Source organism: Tachyglossus aculeatus, chromosome 21, assembly GCF_015852505.1.
Source record: "Tachyglossus aculeatus isolate mTacAcu1 chromosome 21, mTacAcu1.pri, whole genome shotgun sequence".
Taxonomy (NCBI): Eukaryota; Metazoa; Chordata; class Mammalia; order Monotremata; family Tachyglossidae; genus Tachyglossus; species Tachyglossus aculeatus.
The window spans coordinates 5343456-5358102 of NC_052086.1; positions in this window are offsets into that span (position 1 = coordinate 5343456).

Here is a 14647-nt window from a genome sequence, read left to right on the forward strand (position 1 = left end):
ACACACACACACACACACACACACACACACACACCCCGAGCCCCCCCCCCCCCCATGTAGCAGTCGGGAGCGCGCCCCGCGCGGCCCCGCTCCCGCTGCCTCTGGCCTTGCGTTGGTCCCTACCGTGCGCGCTCCTCCGGCCGGGGCTCCTTCCTCGGTGCCAGCGCTGGCCCGCGGGAACGCGGCAGGGGCGGGGCCGCCGGGGGCGCGCGCCGGGACCCACGGGGGGGGTGGGGGCGCGCGCGCGCGCGCGGCCGCGAGAGGCGGGCCTCCCCCTGCTCCGCTAGGCCCCTCAGTGCCCTACCCACTGGGCCCCACCGCTTTGACGTCCTTCCCACTGAGCCACACGACTTCTCTAGGCCCCCAGATTCCCTACCCACTGGGCCCCACGGCCCCACTAGGCCCCTCAGTGCCCTACACAGCTTTGACATCCTTCCTACTGGGACACACGACTTCTCTAGGCCCCCAATTCCTCTACCCACCGGGCCACATGGCTCCACTAGACCCCTCAGTACCCTACCCACCGGGCCACACAGCTCCGCTAGGCCCCTCAGTGCCCTGCCCACTGGGTCCCACGGCTTTGACGTCCTTCCCACTGGTCCACACGACTTCTGTAGGCCCTCGGATTCTCTACCCACTGGGCCCCATGGCCCCACTAGGCCCCTCAGTGCCCTACCCACTGGGCCCCACAGCTTTGACGTCCTTCCCACTGAGCCCCACAACTTCTCTAGGCCCCCAGATTCTCTACCCACCGGGCCCCACAGTCCCACTAGGCCCCTCAGTGCCCTACCCACTGGGCCCCACAGCTTTGACGTCCTTCCCACTGGGCCACACGACTTCTCTCGGCCCCCAATTCCTCTACCCACCGGGCCACACGGCCCCGCTAGGCCCCTCAGTACCCTACCCACTGGACCACACAGCTCCGCTAGGCCCCTCAGTGCCCTGCCCACTGGGCCCCACAGCTTCGACATCCTTCCCACTGGGCCACACGACTTCTCTAGGCCCCCGGATTCTCTACCCACCGGACCACACGGCTCCGCCAGGCCCCTCAGTACCCTACCCACCGGACCACACAGCTCCGCTAGGCCCCTCAGTGCCCTACCCACCGGCCCACACGGCTCCACTAGGCCCCTTAGTGCCCTACCCACTGGGCCCCACAGCTTTGACGTCCTTCCCACTGGGCCACACGACTTCTCTAGGCCCCCGGATTCTCTACCCACCGGGCCACGCGGCTCCGCTAGGCCCCTCAGGGAGCGGGGGCTGCCGCTGGAGCGGGCCTGGCCGTCGGGGCAGCCCTCGCCCCTGGACGCCCTGTTCCTGGCAGGGCCCCTGCTGGCCCTGTTGTGGGGAGCGACAATGCCCTACCCACAGGGCCACACGGCTCCGCTAGGCCCCTCAGTACCCTACCCACTGGACCACACAGCCCCACTAGGCCCCTCAGTGCCCGGCCCACTGGGCCCCAAGGCTTTGACATCCTTCCCACTGGGCCACACGACTTCTCTAGGCCCCCGGATTCTCTACCCACCGGACCGCATGGCTCCGCCAGACCCCTCAGTGCCATACCCACCGGGCCACACGGCTCCTCTAGGCCCCTCAGTGCCATACTCACCGGGCCCCATGGCCCCACTAGGCCCCTCGGTGCCCTACCCACTGGGCCCCACAGCTTTGACGTCCTTCCCATTGGGCCACATGACTTCTCTAGGACCCCAGATTCTCTACCCACCTGGCCACATGGCTCCGCTAGGCCCCCCAGTGCCCTACTCACCAGGCCATATGGCCCCGCTAGGCCCCCCAGTGCCCTACCCACCGGGCCACACAGCCCCACCAGGCCCCTCAGTGCCCTACCCACTGAGCCCCATGGCTTTGACGTCCTTCCTACTGGGCCACATGACTTCTCTAGGCCCCCAATTTCTCTACCCACCAGGCCACATGGCTCAACTAGGCCCCTCAGTGCCTTACCCACTGGACCACGTGGCTCTGCTGGGCCCCTCAGTGCCCTACCCACTGGACCACATGGCTTTGACACCCTACCCACCGGGCCAAATGATTTCACTAGGCCCCTGGACACCTTACCCACTGGGCTCCATGGCTTCACTGGGCCCCTCGATGCCCTACCCACTGGTCCACACGACTTAACTAGGCCCCTAGACACCCGACACACCAGACCACACAGCTTCACTAGGCCCCTTGATGCCCTACCCACTGGTCCACACGACTTTACCTGGCCCCTGGACACTCTACCTACTGGGCCCCATGGCTTCACTGGGCCCCTTGATGCCCTACCCACTAGGCCACATGACTTCACTAGGCCCCTGGACACCCGATGCACCGGGCCACACAGCTTCATTAGGCCCCTCAACGCCCTACCCACTGGGCCACACGGCTTCGCTAGGCCCCTCAATGCCTTACTCACTGGGCCACATGGCTGCGACACCCTACCCACTGAACCACATGGCTTCACTAGGCCCCTGGACGCCCTACCCACAGGGCCACACAGCTTCAGTAGTACCCTGGATTCCCTACCCACTGGGCCACACGGCTTCACTGAGCACCCAGGGTAGCCCCCGGGAACTGGCGTGGGGCTGACAGGGTCTGGGGGATCATAGCCTCGGGGAGCTGACCCACATGGACAAGGCCCACAGACTTGGCCCAGTGATGCACAATGGAGACCCCATTTACTATCCCTCTGGACTGGAAGCCCGTTGTGGGCAGGGATTCTCTCTCTTCATCGCTCCGTCATACTTTCCCCAGCGCTCAGTACAGTGCTCTGCAAACAGTAAGTGCTCAATAAATATGATTGAATGAATGAATGAATATTAACTGCTTACATCAGGGTCTGACCCATAGTAAGCGCTTAGTATGAATAATCATGATGATGGTATTTGTTGAGTGCTTACTGGGTGCCAGGCACTGTTCTAAGTGCCAGGATGGATACGAGCTGATAATAATAATAATAATAATGGTATTTGCTAAGCACTTACTATGTACAAAGCACTGTTCTAAGCTCTGGGGGGTTACAACGTGATCAGGGTGTCCCACGTGGGGCTCACAGTCTTAATCCCCATTTTACAGATGAGGTAACTGAAGCACAGAGAAGTGAAGTGACTTGCCCAAAGGCACACAGCTAATAATTGGTGGAGCCTGGATTTGAACCCATGACCTCTGACTCCAAAGCCCATAATCTTTCCACTGAGCCACGCTGATCAGGTCAGACACAGTCCCTGTTCCACAAGGGGCTCGCAGTCTTCACTTTCCCAGCGCTTAGTCAGATGCTTTGCACGCAGTACGCACTTGGTTCGGTGGGTGGCTAGAGCTCGGGCCTGGGAGTAAGAAGGTCACAGGTTCTAATCCTGGCCCCACCACTTGTCTGCTGTGTGACCTGGGGCAAGTCACTCCGCTTCTCTAGGCCTCCGTGACCCCATCTGGAAAACGGGGATTGAGACTGTGAGCCCCTCGTGGGACAGGGACTGTGTCCAACCCAATTTGCATGTGCCCACCCCAGCGCTTAGTATAGTGCCTGGCACACAGCAAGTGCTTAAGAAATACCATTATTATTAATTATTATATAATACTTGCACTACTACAGGCCCCCTGACCCTCAAGGGGCTCACAAGCAAAGAATAAGCTGTGTCTGACTTGATGAACTTGAACAGTGAGTGCTGCACAGTGAGCACTTAATAATAATAATAACAGTGCTTTGCACCTAGTAAGCGCTTAACAAATGCCAATAATAATGGCATTTGTTAAGCGCTTACTAGGTGCAAAGCACTGTTCTATGCGCTGGGGAGGATACAAGGTGATCAGGTCGTCCCCATGGGGCTCACAGTCTTCATCCCCATTTTCCAGATAAGGTCACTGAGAAGCAAAGTGGCTTGCCCAAAGTCACACAGCTGACAATCGGCGGAGCAGGGATTTGAACCCATGACCTAGGACTCCCAAGCCCAGGCTCTTTCCACTGAGCCACGCTGCTTCTAAATACCATGAAAACATCAAAAAAGGCTGGCGACGGAGGCCTAAGGAAAGAGGGAGGACGAGTAGCAGAGACTGGAATGAAGGTAAACCCTGTGGTAAACCCTCCGAGTTCTTCTGGGCTGAGACAGGCAGACAGAGAGGGGAGCCCCTGCCCCACACCCCTCAGAGTCCAGCGGGTCTGAGGCCTGGGCCAGCTTCTCTCCCACACCCCTGGCCCACAGAGGTCTGCTGGAATGGGACCAGCTGCTACTGCTTAAACCCCACTAGTTGGTAATCACGATCATTCTATTTATTTATATTTATGCTATCGATGCCTATTTGTTTTGTTGTCCGTCTCCCCCTTCTAGACTGCGAGCCCGTTGTTGGGTAGGGATTGTCTCGATCTGTTGCCGAACTGAACTTCCCAAGCGCTTAGTACAGTGCTGTGCACACGGTAAGCGCTCAATAAATACGATGGAATGAATAATAATGATGGGATTTTGTGAAGCAGTTAGTATTCATTCATTCATTCAATCGTATTTATTGAGCGCTTACTGTGTGCAGAGCACTGTACTAAGCGCTTGGGAAGTACAAGTTGGCAACGTATAGAGACGGTCCCTACCCAACAGTGGGCTCACAGTCTAGAAGGGGGAGACAGACAACAAAACAGAACATGTTAACAAAATAAAATAAATAGAATAAATATGTACAAGTAAAATAATAATATGTGTCAGGCACTGTACTAAAAGCTGGGGTGGACACAAGCAAAGCAGGGTGAACACATCCCTGCCCCACGTGGGGCTCACAGTCTCTGTCCCCATTTTGAAGATGAGAAGTTAAGTGACTTGCCCAGGCCACCCAGCCGACAAGTCTCTATATGTTGCCAACTTGTACTTCCCAAGCAATTAGTACAGTGCTCTGCACACAGTAAGCGCTCAATAGATATGATTGAATGAAAGTGGCAGAACCAGGATTAGAATCCACAATGTCGATTCGGTCGGACACAATCCCTCCTAACGGTCATGTGCCTACTCCCGGCACTTAGCACAGCGCCTGGTACAAAGTGAGTGTTTAACCGATACCATACTTATTAGGGTACTTTCCCAGGCTCTTAGCACCATCCTCTACTCCCTAAAAGGTGCTCAGTAAGTGGCACCGATTGGAAGTAACCAACTCATAGGACTGAGGGGAGAGGAAGTAGAAGTAAAAGCATTCAGGAAGTAGAGAGGGCTGTGCCTTCCAACCGCACGACTCCACCCTCCTGAAGGAAAGGGAACCGGATCCCAGCCGGAGGGACCCACGCTAGAAAGAGGAAAGAATAATAATAATAATGATGATGGAATTTGTTACGCGCTTACTATGTGCCAAGCACTGTTCTAAGCTCTGGAGGGGATACGAGGTAATCAGGTTGTCACACGTGGGGCTCACCATCTTGATCCCCATTTTACAGTTGAGGGAACTGAGGCCCAGAGAAGTGAAGTGACTTGCCCAAAGCCACTCAACTGACAAGTGGCAGAGTTGGGATTAGAACCAGTGACCTCTGACTCCCAAACCCGGGCTCTTTCCACTGAGCCAGGCTGAAGACCGAAAATTCTGTTCTGAAAGAATAATAATAATACGTGTAGTCTTTGTTAAGGGTGTCCTACGTTCCAGGCACTGTACTGAGTGCTGGGGGAGTTGCAAGTTAATGGGGTTGGACACAGTCCCTGCCTCAGATAGGACTCACAGCCTTAAATTGTTGCCAACTTGTACTTCCCAAGTGCTTAGTACAGTGCTCTGCACACGGTAAGCGCTCAATAAATACGATTGAATGAATGAATGAATGAATTAAATCCTCATTTTAGAGATGTGGTAATTGAGGCCCAGAGATGCCAAGTCACTTGCTCAAGGCCACACCGCAGACTAGTAGCAGAGCCGGGATTAGAACCCAGTTCCTTCTGACTCCCAGGCCCAGGCTCTAAAGAACGAGTGAGCCCTTCCTCTGCTCTGGGACAATCCTCCCATCTAAGCAGCATGGCTCAGAGGAAAGAGCACGGGCTTGGGAGTCAGAGGTCCGAAACACTGTTTAGCACTGTTCTAAACACTGGGGGCCCCCAGTCAAATAATAATAATAATAATGGCATTTATTGAGCACTTGCTATGTGCAAAGCGCTGTTCTAAGCTTTGGGGAAGTTACGAGGTGATCAGGTTGTCCCACGTGGGGCTCACAGTCTTAATCCCCATTTTACAGATGAGGCACCTGAGGCCCAGAGAGGTGAAGTGACTTGCCCAAAGTCACACAGGTGACAGTTGGCAGAGCCAGGATTTGAACACATGATCTCTGACTCCAAAGCCCATGCTCTTTCCACTGAGCCATGCTGGCGGAGCAGGGATTTGAACCCATGACCTCTGACTCCCAAGCCCGCGCTCTTTCCACTGAGCCATGCTGCTTCTCTAGTAAGAGAAGTATTCATTCATTCATTCAATCGTATTTATTGAGCGCTTACTGTGTGCAGAACACTGTACTATCTGCTTGGGAAGTACAATCAATCAATCAATCAATCAATCATATTTACTGAGCGCTTACTGTGTGCAGAGCACTGTACTAAGGGCTTGGGAAGTACAAGTTTGCAACATATAGAGACAGTCCCTACCCAACAGCGGGCTCACAGTCTAGAAGGGGGAGACAGACAACAAAACAAACCACATTAACAAAATAAAATATATAGAATAAATATGTACAGATAAAATAAATAGAGTAATAAATAAATACAAACATCTATACATATATACAGGTGCTGTGGGGAGGGGAAGGAGGTAAGGTGGGGGGGGAGGGGGAGGGGGAGGAGGGGGAGAGGAAGGAGGAGGCTCAGTCTGGGAAGGCCTCCTGGAGGAGGTGAGCTCTCAGTAGGGCTTAGGGAAAGTAAGTAAGAGAGAGAACAGGAATTGATGCCTCATGAATCAATCAATTGTATTTATTGAGCGCTTACTGTGTGCAGAGCACTGTACTAAGCGCTTGGGAAGTACAAGTTGGCAACATATCTTACAGATGAGGAAACTGAGGCACAGAGGAAATGAAGTGACTGGCCCAAGGTCACCCAGCTGGCAGGCGGCGGAGCCGGGATTAGAGCCCAGTCCTCTGAGTCCCAGACCCGGGCTCTATCCACTAGTTGTAGGGGCGATACTAGATTGGACACTCTGGCCTACCTCTGTCCAGGAATGTCACCTCACTTGCTCTCAGGCCCCAGCGGTCCAGCGGCAGAGCTGTGGCCACAACCCAGTCATGCTCCCCTGACTCTCCTAAAAGTCCCGCACCTGGCACCTTGGGGAATGCTGTCCCAATTCCCCCTATTCAACTCTTTCCACCAGGGGCTCCTACAACAGCTAATAATGATAATAAAAATAATAATCACTGTGGCATTTGTTAAGTGCTTACTCTGTTCCAGGCACTGTACTAAACACTGAGGTAATTACAAGATAATCGCGTTGGACACAGTCCCTGTCCCACATAGGGCGTACAGTCTTAATTCCCATTTTCCAGATGAGGTCATCGAGGCTCAGAGAAGTGAAGTGACTCTCCCAAGGTCTCCCAGGAGACACGCGACAGATCCGGGATTAGAACCCAGGTCCTTCTGACTCCCAGGCCCAGGCTCCATCCACTAGGCCACACTGCTTCTGAAGACATCACCTCCCTACTGTCCCCCCCTGCACCCCAGAGCCCCTCAGGATTCTGGGCTCTTCCATGGGCTTCCAGGGCCGGGAGGACCCCCTCCCCATTTCCCGTCCCCTCACAGCCCCATCCGGCCGGCGGCTCATCCGATGAGGGCGGCCGGGGCCGGGAGAGGCCGGTTTGGATCCTGCGGTCCTGAGCTGGCCGCATCTCCACCCTGGGACGGAGCCTCGGGGTTGAGTCATGGACCAGAGAGAGGCTCTAATTATGGTTTCTGCCTTCCCTTGGTTGGCCAGCTGCCTCACTCTCTCCCAGGGAGCATGGGAGGAGGGAGCTGTGGGCCTGGGCCAAGGAGGAGGAGAGGAGAAGCAGGAGGAGAAGGAAGAGGAGGAAGAGGAGAAGGTGGAGGAAGAGGAAGAGGAGAAGCAGAGAAACGAGGAGGAGGAGGAAGAGGAGGTGGAGGAAGAGGAGGTGGAAGAAGAGGATTAGCAGACAGAAGGGGGGAGGAGAAGGAAGAGGAGGAAGAGAAGAGGAGAAGGAGGAGAAGGAAGAGGAGGAAGAGGAGAAGGTGGAGGAAGAGGAAGAGGATTAGCAGAGAGAAGCAGAGGAGGGGTAGGAGAAGGAAGAGGAGGAAGAGGAGAAGGTGGAGGAAGAGGAAGAGGAGAAGCAGAGAGCTGAGGAGGAGGAAGAGGAAGTGGAGGTGGAGGAAGAGGATTAGCAGACAGAAGAGGAGGAGGGGGAGAAGAAGGAAGAGGAGGAAGAGAAGAGGAGGAGGAGGAGAAGGAAGAGGTGGAAGAGGAGAAAGTGGAGGAATAGGAAGAGGATTAGCAGAGAGAAGAGGAGGAGGGGGAGGAGAAGGAAAAGGAGGAAGAGGAGAAGGTGGAGGAAGAGGAAGAGGAGAAGCAGAGAGCCGAGGAGGAGGAAGAGGAGGTGGAGGAAGAGGATTAGCAGACAGAAGAGGAGGAGGGGAAGGAGAAGGAAGAGGAGGAAGAGAAGAGGAGGAGAAGGTGGAGGAAGAGGAGAAGGAGGAGCAGAAGCCACCCCACAATGATCTGAAATGGCCCCAGGGGACTGAATCCTGGTGTGCTTCAGCTAGTGTCGACCCCAGCTGGGCATGTGTGGTCAAGAGGCTGGCAGCCCCCCCGACACACACACAACCCAACTTTCTCCTCCCCTCCCCCAGCCTCACCACCCCCTCTCCACGCCCAGGGCCCGTCTGCCTCGGGCCCTGCAACATCCCTGCTTGAGCTATAAGAGGGTCTGCGGGGAACCAGTCGGTCGGTCGGTTGGAGCCGGGCTTCCGCGTTCACGTCGGCCCGAGGCGCCAACCAGTAGAGGGGCAGATGAGGTAACTGAGGGCACAGAGAAGCTAAGTGGCTTGCCCAAAGTCACCCAACAGGCCAGTGGCAGAGCAGGGATTAGAACCCATGTCCTCCGACTCCCAAGCCCGTGCTCTTGCCACAAAGCCACGCTGGCAGTCCCTGGGTTGGGTTGATTCGAGGTCATCAGGTTGGACACAGCCCCTGTCGAGAGGTGGGGCTCACAGTCTTAAAGTCCATTTGACAAATGAGGGAATTGAAGGCCAGAGGAGTTAGGCAGTTTGCCCAAAGTCACACAGCAGACAAACGGCAGAGCAGGAATTAGAACCCATGTCCAGTGCCCAGCACATAGTAAGCACTTAGCAAGTATGTATCTTAGCGAACACTGTGCCGAGTGAGCCCCAGGGGAGATCCTGGACAATCGGGTCAGACCCGGGCCCCCGGCCCACCAGGGGTTCCGGGTCCAGGAGGGCGGGAGGGTGGGAAGCTCATCCCCATAGCTTGTGGATTGGGTCCTCATATGATTGAAAGAGATGGTGTCTGCAAAGGATAATCAAAAAAGCACCTCCCCCTTCAAAACTGTGAGCCCGTTGTTGGGTAGGGACCGTCTCTATATGTTGCCGAATTGTACTCTCCCAAGTGCTTAGTACAGTGCTCTGCACACAGTAAGTGCTCAATAAATATGATTGAATGAATGAATTTTAACAACTTTTATTCACTAACATAGAGTTTTGGAGAAGAGAAGCTTTCCTTAGGATATCTGGAAGGAGGAGAGGTGGATCAGGTTTAGGGAGCTGGAAGGTTGTTGGGAGGGGGTGTTGGATGGAGGGGTGGCTAGGGTTGGGTGGGGGAGGTGGACAGGACAGTCGGAGACAACCCCAGGCCCCAGAAGACGCCCCATGGCTTGGCTCTGGGGTTGTGTGGGGTTGGGGTGGAGTCAGGAATGCTTCAGGATGGTTTCCTCAGAGTGTTGAGAGTACAGGAAGAAGTCAGAGCTGGGTCGGCTGAAAGGCTGAGGTCCTTAGGGTGGGGGCAGGAGTGCTTCAGGATGGTTTCCCTCGGGGTGTTGAGTGTCCAGGACAAAGTTAGAGCTGGCTTGGCTGGAGGCCTTGAGTCCTTGAAAGTTAGGATGCTGTTGAAACATTTTTTTTCCTTTTATTTTAGGGAAGAAAGGGAAGGAGGAGAAATGGAAGTGACTGGAGAAAGAGGAGGGGAGGTGAAGAGGGGAAAAGATAGAGAAGGGGTCCCCAGCAACCCCCTCTTCCCTGCCGCTCCCTCCCCTGTACTGCCACTGTCCCCCCTGCAGTGGGCCTCCCACTGAGGATCAGGGGGCACCTAATGGCAGGGCCGCAGTGGGCTTAAACCCTCTGTCCCCTCTTCCCAGGCGGGCCTGGTCCGCCACCTCCCCTGGTCCCTTCTCACCGGACTGCCCCTGCTTCCGCCCCCATTTTGGTTCCTGGTTTTGGTTCCGTCCCTGCTGCGGCTCTGGATGCCTTAGTAATTGCATCCGTAAAATAATTTGAAAACAGGTGGTTCAGAAAGATCAAAGAGCGTACCATGCAGAGGTTGTGGCTAATAAGAGATGTACTGAATTAAACTGGCTCTTTGTGACGTCTATGGAGTGTTTCCTGCCACCCCCACCCCAATTTTCCACTACATTTATTATTTTCATTTATTTTAGCCCTTCACTCTGCGTTGGGCACTACTTGAATTTTATTTCTTCCAGAGCTCTTAGTGTTTTTGGAAGAGTAGCTTGTAGGTACTAAATGTTCATTAACATCATCAACAGTGTTTATGGAGTGCTTACTGTGTGAAGACCACTGAAACAAGGGTCTGGTAGAGTACAATACAACAAGGGTTGGTACAGAGGTGTCCTGTTCACATTGAGTTTACAATCTAGAGGGGGAGACAGACATTGATAAAAAATATCCTGATCAATCAGTTGTATTTATTGAGCACTTCCTGTGTGAGGAACACTGAACTAAGCACTTGGGAGAGTTGGGTATGTTGTGGGCAGGAAATGTGTCTGTTTATTGTTATATTGTACTCTCCCAAACACTTAGTACAGTGCTTTGCACACAGTAGGTGCTCAATAAATATGACGGAATGAATGAATGAACAGAGTAGGTAGGTAGACACATGCCCTCCCCCAACCAGCTACATTAGAACTCGGGTCCTCTCTTGTCACTCTACTGAGCCATACTGCCACCGCCCTCGAGGGTGGCCTCCCTCTCCAGAACAGTGTCAGTCCAAGGTTTATTCTCATGAAGCTAGGAAAAAAAATCCCATCTTAATTCCTTTTCCAAATTGACAGTCCTATTGTTCTCATATAAAATTTATTCCAGTTCCAAATGTGAGATCCTGAAAACAGTCTTTGGCCAATATTATTTTTTATGGTATTTGTCTAAGCGCTTACTATGTTCCGGGCATTGTACTAAACGCTGACATAGGTACGCACTAGTCGGGTTGGACACAGTCTGTGCTCTATTCATTCATTCAATCATATTTATTGAGCGCTTACTGTGTGCAGAGCACTGTACTAAGCGCTTGGGAAGTACAAGTCAGAGTCAAAATCCCCATTTCTTAGGTGACGTCACTGAGGCACAGAAAACTGAAGTGACTTGCTCCAGATCACAATGCAGACAGGTGGTGGAGCGGGGATTAGAATCCTGGTCCTGCTTACTCTCAGGCCCATGCTCTACCCACTAGGCAACGCTTCTTCTCATTTATTTGTTCAAGTTAAAGTAGGAAAAAAAACCCATTTGAATTCACTTTCCAAATTAACGGGCTATTGTAGCCTATAAAATGTTTTCCAATCATTAATATATGATCCTCTTCCAAGTGCTCAGTACAGGGTACGGGATTCTGCACTCAGTAAGCGTTCAGTATTATATTATGGATCGATTGATTCATTCATTCATTCAATCGTATTTCTTGAGCGCTTACTGTTTGCAGAGCACTGTACTAAGTGCTTGGGAAGTGCAAGTTGGCAACATATAGAGACAGTCCCTACCCAACAGCGGGTTCACAGTCTAGAAGGGGAAGACAGACAACAAAATAAAACATATTAACAAAATAAAATAAATAGAATAAATATGTACAAGTAAAATAAATAGAGTAATAAATATGTTCAAACATATATACATATATACAGGTGCTGTGGGGATTGATTGAAGACAATCACCTCAGACAAAGTTTCTGTCCCACCTGGGACTCCAGAATCTGTTCCCCACCACTGGGCTGTTTGTTGGAAGCATGAGAAAGCATCACAGGACCTTGTCCAGGCCCCGGACTTTCAATCTAAGAGCCAGTCAATCAATCAATGGTATTTATTTAGTGCCTACTGTCTGCAGAGCACTATACTAACTGCTTGGGAGAGTACAAACAACAGAAGTGGTTGACACATTCCCTTCCCACATCGAGCTTACAGTCTAGAAAGGGAGACCAATATTAATATAAATAAATAAATTACAGATATGGACAAAAGTGCTGTGGGGCTGAGGGAGGGGGTGAATAAAGGGAGCAAGGCAGGGAGACAGAGAAGGGATTGGAAGAAGAGGAAATGAGGACTTAGGGAAGGCCTCTTGGAGGAGATGTGCCTTCAAAGAGCCATAAAATTCCCCCATTTCCCCAGGTTCAATGAGAGCTTAATCAGAGAAGGTCTTTTGGAGGAGATGTGCCTTAAAAGAGCCATAAAATTCCTCCATTTCCCCTAAATTCCATCTCCCTAAAATGAGGAGCATAGATGAAGGGCAAATTTAGATAAAATAATGGCACACTGAAGGATGAGTGGAAAGAAAAGCATCTACACTGTGAGGTTCAAAAGAGTCTTCATTAGGGCTGTGAGTAAGAGTGGATCCAGGTGGCAGTGAGGTGATGAGAAGCTGTGTGGCCTAGTGGCTAGAGCCTGGACCTGGTAATTAGAGTGAATTTAAGTTCTAATCTTGGCTCTGCCACTTGTCTGCTGTGTGGGGCAAGTCACTTCACTTCTTTGGGCTTCAGTTCCCTCATCTGTAAAACAGGGATGAAGACTGCTGAGCCCCACGTGGCACAGGGACTGTGCCCAACCCAATTTGCTCGTACCCACCCCTGTGCTCACTACAGTGCCTGGCACATAGTAAGTGCTCAATAAAGCCCACAATTATTTTTATTAATATTCAGAGGCCACCACCTCCCCAACCAAGAAACTACTGGTACGTTGTGTGTTTCTTCAACCTCTTCTCAGGAAACACTTGGATGAAATTGTTTTAGCGGTTTGAAATCAATCAGTGGTATTTATGGAGCTCTTGCTCTGTGCAGAGCACTGTACAAAGCACTTGGAAGAGGACAATGTAACAGAATTAACAGACACATTCCCTGCCCCTATTGAGTTTACAGTCTTGAAAGACTGAAGGAAACCCTTTTTCCCCTATCTGCCCTCCACTCTGCATCATCTCTGCTACCATATTGATCCAAGCACTCACCCTCTCCTGCCTGGATTGCAGTATCAGCCTCCTTGCTGACCCCCCTGCCTCCTTTCTCTCCCCGACTCCAGTCCATACTTCACTGTGCTGCCCTGATCATTTGTTCTATAAAACCGCAAGAGGCAGCGTGGCTCAGTGGAAAGAGCACGGGCTTGGGAGTCTAAGGTCATGGGTTCTAATCCCAACTCCACCACTTGTCAGCTGCGTGACTTTGGGCAAGTCACTTCACTTCTCTGGGCCTCAGTTCCCTCATCTGTAAAATGGGGATTAAGACTGTGAGCCTCACGTGGGACAACCTTGGTGACCTTGTATCCCCCTCAGCACTTAGAACGGTGCTTGGCACATAGTAAGCACTTAACCAAATACCAACATTATTATTATTATTATTATTATCATTATTAAAACCATCCTGGACATGTCACCCAGCTCTTCAGAACCTCCAGTGGCTGCCTGTCCACCTCCACATCAAACAAAAACTCTTCACCTTCAGTTTCAAATCACTCAATCCCCTCGCCCCTCCTACCTCACCTCTCTACTTTCCTGCTCCAACCCAAGCTGCACTCTTTGCTCCTCTAACGCCAATCTTCGCACTAATAATAATAATAATGTTGGTATTTGTTAAGCGCTTACTATGTGCAAAGCACTGTTCTAAGTGCTGGGGGGGATACAAGGAGATGAGGTTGTCCCATGTGGGGCTCACAGTCTTAATCCCCATTTTACAAATGAGGGAACTGAGGCACAGAGAAGTGAAGTGACTTGCCCAAGGTCACACAGCAGACATGTGGGGGAGGCAGGATTTGAACCCATGACCCGTGACTCACAAGCTCGCGCTCTTTCCACTGAGCCACGCTGCTTCTCGACCCTGTACCTCGAACTCATCTATCTTGCCGATGACTTCTTGCCCATGTCCTGAACTGGCCTGGAATGCCCTCCCACTTCATATCGACAGACAGCGTGGCTCAGTGGAAAGAGCCCGGGCTTTGGAGTCAGAGGTCATGAGTTCAAATCCCAGCTCTGCCAGTTGTCAGCTGTGTGACTTTGGGCAAGTCACTTCACTTCTCTGCGCCTCAGTTCCCTCATCTGTAAAATGGGGATTAAGACTGTGAACCCCCCGTGGGAAAACCTCATTACCTTGTAACCTCCCCAGCGCTTAGAACAGTGCTTTGCACATAGTAAGTGCTTAATAAATGCTATCATTATTATTATTATTAATAATTACTCACCCCCCACTTTAAAGCCTTAGTAAAGGCACACCTCCTCCAAAA